Here is a 6363-nt window from a genome sequence, read left to right as displayed (position 1 = left end):
CCGAAGTAAAGGATATAAATGTTATAATAAAAGACTTGGGAAAATTGTTGAAAGTATTGATGTTGTATTTTATGAAGCATGCAAATATCCAAAACAGATAAAAACTGAGGATTGTGAAAATGAAGAAGATGGGGATTATTTTCCCACATCAAATCACAATGATTCTGAAGAAGAAACCAATGAAGCACCAGAAGAAGAGATAATGGTAGAAGAAAAGACTCCGTCTAGGTATGTTCAGAAAAATCATCCAGAAACTCAAATTTTAGGGGAAAAAGAGGTAGGTGTACAGACAAGAAGAACTATTATAGAAACCTCAAGCTATCTAGTATTAATATCCTCCACTGAACCTCAAAATGTAAATGAAGCATGCAAAGATGAATGTTGGGTCAAGGCCATGAATGAAGAACTTGAGCAAATTGAAAAGAATAATACTTGGGAATTAGTTCCTAGACCTCATGATAAGAATATCATAGGAACTAAATGGATATTCAAAAACAAGCTGAATGAAAATGGAGAAGTTACTAGAAACAAGGCCAGACTTGTTTGTAAAGGATATGCTCAACAAGAGGGTATAGATTCTGAAGAAAATTTTGCACCCTGTTGCTAGACTTGAAGCCATAAGGATGTTTCTTGCTCTTTCTAGTTTTCAGAAATTCAAAGTATACCAAATGGAAGTAAAATCTACCTTCCCTAATGGAGACTTAGAAGAAGTCTATATTGAACAACCAGAACGATTCATTCTTGGAAATAATGCAAAACTTGTATGCAGTCTCAGAAAGGCTCTCTATGGTATAAAACAGACTCCAAGGGCCTGGTATTACCGTCTTGACGAATATCTCCACCAATAGGGTTTTTCAAAGGGGTCAGCAGATAACAATCTATATACAAATATTGACACTAATAAATTGCTAATAATTGTTGTTTATGTTGATGATATCATTTTTGGTAGTAATGAAGAATCCATGAGTCAGAATTTTTCTTCGGTAATGGAGCAAGAATTTGAAATGTCCTTGCTTGGTGAGCTTACCTATTTTCTCGGTCTACAAGTTCAACAAAATAAAGATGGTATTTTTCTTTCACAAACCAAATATCTCAAACAGATCTTGAAAAAGTATGGCATGGAAGATTCTAAACCAGTATGTACCCCAATGGTAACAAGATGTAGTCTCAGCTCAAATGATGAATCAATAGCAGTACATCAACCAACTTACAGATCCATGATTGGCAGTCTAATTTATCTAACAGGTACCTGACCTGACATCATGCATGTAGTAGGAATAGTTGGAAGATTCCAAGCAAATCCAAAGGAATCACACCTTCATGCAGTCAAAAGGATTTTCAAATATATTCAAGGAACACAGAACTTTGGTTTATGGTATCCTAGAGATATAGATCTTACTCTTCATGCATATATAGATGCAAATTGGGCAGGAAGTGTTGACGACAAAAAAAGCACTAGTGGTGGTGCATTCTATATGGGTTCCAGGTTAGTGTCTTCGTTCAACAAGAAAAAAGTTCAATTGCATTATCTATAGCTGAAGTAGAATATTTGGCCGCTGCATCTTGCTTCACACAAATACTTTGGATGATGCAAACCTTGTAAGAAATTTAGATCACGTGTACTCCACCCATCTCCATTCTATGTGATAATACAAGTGCCATCAGTATTTCAAAGAATCGAGTCATGCACTCCAAGACCAAGCACATACCCATCAAATATCATTTTCTATGTGAACAAGTTCTTGAACAAAAGGTCAAATTAGAGTATGTTCCCTCCAAAGAACAGGTTGCTAATATATTCACTAAACCACTGCCCAGAGATACATTTGAGTATCTCAGACAAAAGCTGGGAGTAGTTGTTGCATCATCCTGTTGTTAAATCCTATTTTTCAGAGAAAGGTTGTTATACGTGAGTTTCATGAAGCATAGTCTCATACATACGCAGGTTTCTGTGGGCACAGTCGCCTATATATTGGTTTGAGGAAAAGGAGTGGGCCAGACTCTGGAAAAATGGGTCTTATATAGTTTTGTCAATTATCTGCTCTATTTGATGATGGTTATAATCTACTGATAACATGTGGAAATATGTTGGTCCTCAAAAGTTGTTGATAACTTGATGTATATCTGATTGATGATGATGCCTTGATATTTCTTACTGATATATGCAATAATAAGATCTGATAGTGAACATCTGGCATAGGTTTAGGGGGAGCATATGCTTCTAATAATGCATTGTTGGCATTATATTAGAAGATCTTGGTACATGTTTTCATAATTGTTTTGATTCCGATGACTCTTTTGATGATGGAAATATACAAGCTATTGATCCTGATGTTGTTGATGGTGTAGATCATATATGGTGTATGATAGTTGTTGATGATTATCATGGTCTTCTTTAAGATCGATTCCTTATTATAAATTTCATGTATATCATTTAATGTAAAGGTCATGAAAAGACCTAATTTGTAACCCCACTATGCATGGGATGGATGATGTAATATTTCTTGTTTGTGTCATGTATAAACAATTGGTATATCCCCACTTGGTTAGGTGGATGAGTCAAATTTGATATATCCCCACTTGGTTGGGATATGGATGTATGAGTCATTGGTGATAGGAAGGTCATCCTCACATAGTTGATTTATAGAGTCATGTTACTCTTTTAGAAAATTTTCTTGTAGACTTTGCTAATGCTCAGGGGGAGCATGGACTCAATCATGAGAGCTCAATCGGTACATTTCAGCATATCAGAGAATTCATCATGTACTCAGCGGGAGGATGACACTTTGCCCTTGATGTCAAAGGGGGAGAGTGACTTGGTGTTGTTTTTTCCATCAAGTCTGAAGGGGGAGATTGTTGGCATTATGATACAGGTGTTGTCCCTGATGGCAACTCACTCAAATGAAAGGTCACAGTACAATAGGTTAACAACAAAAAATTACAGATCAAACTACAAAGAATGAATAAAGAGAGGTATACGTAGGTTCACCTTGACCAAGGTGCGTATACACGCAGGTTCACTGAACATAAGTAGTGTATACGTACACATGCATTTTCACAAAAATAAAAGCATGTATATCTTGGAAAAATAAGTTTTTGGTCCAGGGTATTTGGTCCATGGTATTTTGATCCATGGTATTGGTCTAAGGTATCTCGTCCGAGGTATTGACCCTAGGTATTTGGTCCAAGGTATTGGTCCTAAGTGGTTTTGGTCCATGGTATTGAGGCAGGCCTAAAAATATAAATGGAGGAGAAGATCATTAGGCTAGGTGTGCAAGTATCAAATATCTAAAGAAGTGTGAGATCTAGTATGCAGGTTATTGGCTTATGGTTCTGTGCTTGATCTAAACCATGGATGAACCTTAGCGGTTGATGGATAATAAGATCTAATGATGGATCGAGATCTTAAGGCTTGAAATGAATTATCTTTATATGGTTTGATAATGTTTATTCTATATCTGAATACTGACGCATGTGTTGCTTTGTTAATATTATGATCTGGGTATAACTGAAGTCTGGAATAGCTGCAGAATTATGAATTAATATTTGTAGATGTATACACTAGTTGGCTTTGAGATAAGTGCATATACATGCAGGATTGACACATGGAAGTAGCCTATACCTTACAAAATATGTTTCAGTTATTTTCGTTTTCTGTTGCAGAGTTCTGGGTTCTGGTTTCGGTTGTGGTTACTATATTCTGGTGATAGTATTTTGAATAATCATATTGATGGGTTGTCAAAGTGATTGATTGATTCTGTTGTCTTTGGTTTAGAAAGTGATTGGTTGATGCATATGTATGTGATGATTGAATTACAATTTTGATGTTGTTGATGGATCCAGTCTGAAAATTTATGAGATGTGGTCCTTGGAGGAAGAAAGAAGGTCATAGCCTTCTGTAGGTCGTAGCCTACGTACTAGTAAACATATCGGCTCGTACAAGAGTTAGGGGGTTGTATCTCCCTTCGAGGAGAAGCTGGAGAATGAGAGAAGGTTGTAACCTTCTATAGGTAGAAGCCTACGTACTGGTATAAGTCTGCACCAGTACAAAATTGTAAGCAGATCTTCTTATTATTAAAAGAAGACAAAGACAACAGCAGCAAGAGGTTTTCACCCACATTGGGTTTCCACCTTATATCTTGGTGTTCATGTGTGTTGCTTATGTGTGATGCTTTATTATGCTTTTATTGCATTGTCTAATAAGTCTCTGATATACTAGTTAAAGTTCAATGCATGATAAATTGGGTAAATCAAAAATTTTACTGCATATATGTTGGTTTCCTTAAGTACAGTCGCGTATACACACTAGTTCACTTAGCTAAAGTAGCATATACAAATATGTTTGGAAGATTAAATTACTGATCTGATAATACTGATTCACCCCCCCTCTCAGTCTTATTTCCAACAACGGGTGAATGAATGAAGAGAGGTTTGGCTCAACCATTCTATGGCTGGGTGGAAAGTGGTAGTCCCATGTTGGGTTTGGATTTAGCATAATCAATAAAAGTTTATTTTTCCTTGTATTTCTATGAGTATTATATTGTTTACATGTCGATCATATGGCTATTATTTCCTTGGTATTTGTGTTTCTATTATGTTTGTTATTATATTTTTTATGATAATAGCTATTTATGGCTCTCATAATGTTTTTACTTGAAAATGAATGAACAATGTATATATGACCTAATGGATGAAACTACAACTAATGTGTTGAGGCGTCAATGCTTCTTAATGATTCTTAGTTAAGTATGAGACCCCTATGCTTAGATCTGTTATTCACACCCGTAGATTACATATTTGTGATATATTTGACGAAATTCCTGTCAAGGCTAGTAGGGGTCCAATTAAGGAATTATTTAAGTACTTGCATTTGCAAAATTGCTTCCTTGTTATCTTTCAGTTATAAAGGTGTCACTCAATTGTGGGAAGTGACTTGGGCTCTGGGATTGAAAAAGTGGCTCAAACCATGGGGACGATGGCACAACACTGACTAAAATAGTCCCTAAATGTTGGTATTCCTTGTCATGAGAGCATCAAGAACCTTCTGGATGTTATTAGGCCCATATCATGGGAGTGTCGGGGGGTCAAGTGGTTGAAAACCTCAATGGGACCTAGGGGCTAGTTACCAAAAAGGTTGGGATAGTTCTTAAGAGTCTTGTTTCTAATGTTGAAGGTTTGTATGTTGTGTTTCCATTGGTTTGACTTCCTTAACATGACTTAGGAGGTTGAATCATATCATAGCAACTTCTCATCACATGTTTACCCTAGTTGGTAGGTTACTTGGGTAGATGTGGGAGGAAGGTGTTACAGTTGACCACGATTGACCATGGTTGGCAATGGTTGAACATGGTTGATTTTCATATTGAGACAATCTTTGTCACAATGTGACGTTAGACCATAGTTGACCATGATTATAAACCAAAGGGATTGATATTAAACCCTAGGATTAATATTATAAACCTTATGATTAATTTTTTCCCCTAGGAATATGAACCCTTAGATTAATAAACCTAATGGATTGATATTATAAACCTAAGGGACTAATACTAAAAATCCAAGGGAATAATATTAGACCCAAGGGATTAATATTATAAACTCAAGGTATATAAACCCTAAGATAAATATTATAAACCCTAAAATAAACATGGTTAACAGTGGTTTATTTTCATATTAACACAATCATTTTCATAATGTTACATTGGAAGACAGTTGAACATGCTCAATTTCTATATTGAGGCAATCTTTGTTACAATGCGACGTTGGACCATTGTTAACCATGTTTTATTTTCATATTGAGACAACCGTTGTCACAATGCAATGTTGGGCCATGGTTGACCATGGATGACCATGGTTATCACAATGTGACATTGGACCAACATACAATCTTTCCTACAATGTGACCGTGGTTGACCATTATTGACCACAGTTGGCCATGGTTGATTTTCATATCGAGACAATCTTTGTCACAATGTGACCATGGTTATTAACTATCGTTGACCATGGCTGAGAACAGTTGATCATGGTTGACCATGGTTTATTTTCATATTAAGACAATATTTATCATAATGTGACTTTGGACCATGGTTATCCATTGTTGATTTTCATATTGACATAATTTTTGTCACTATGGGACGTTTGAAGCTCCACATGTAGGCAAGGTATGTAATCAAATCCTGTGGGCTTCATGACTTCTATGTAATTTCTCTTTCATGTGTCTAAGTATCATGGGTTAGTAAAGGTATCCATCCACATGCTAGATTCTTGGCCAAACTCAATCTTTACCTAGCTTCCTTTTCATCTCCCATTAGCCTCATTTTCATCCAACCTTGTTTTAATCATCAACAACCTCATTTTCATCTCCCA

The sequence above is a fragment of the Pinus tabuliformis genome, chromosome 4_2 (genome assembly GCF_031772625.1).
Source record: "Pinus tabuliformis cultivar Carrire ecotype Pingquan chromosome 4_2, CPIR1, whole genome shotgun sequence".
Lineage (NCBI taxonomy): Eukaryota > Viridiplantae > Streptophyta > Pinopsida > Pinales > Pinaceae > Pinus > Pinus tabuliformis.
This window is presented reverse-complemented; position numbering follows the sequence as displayed.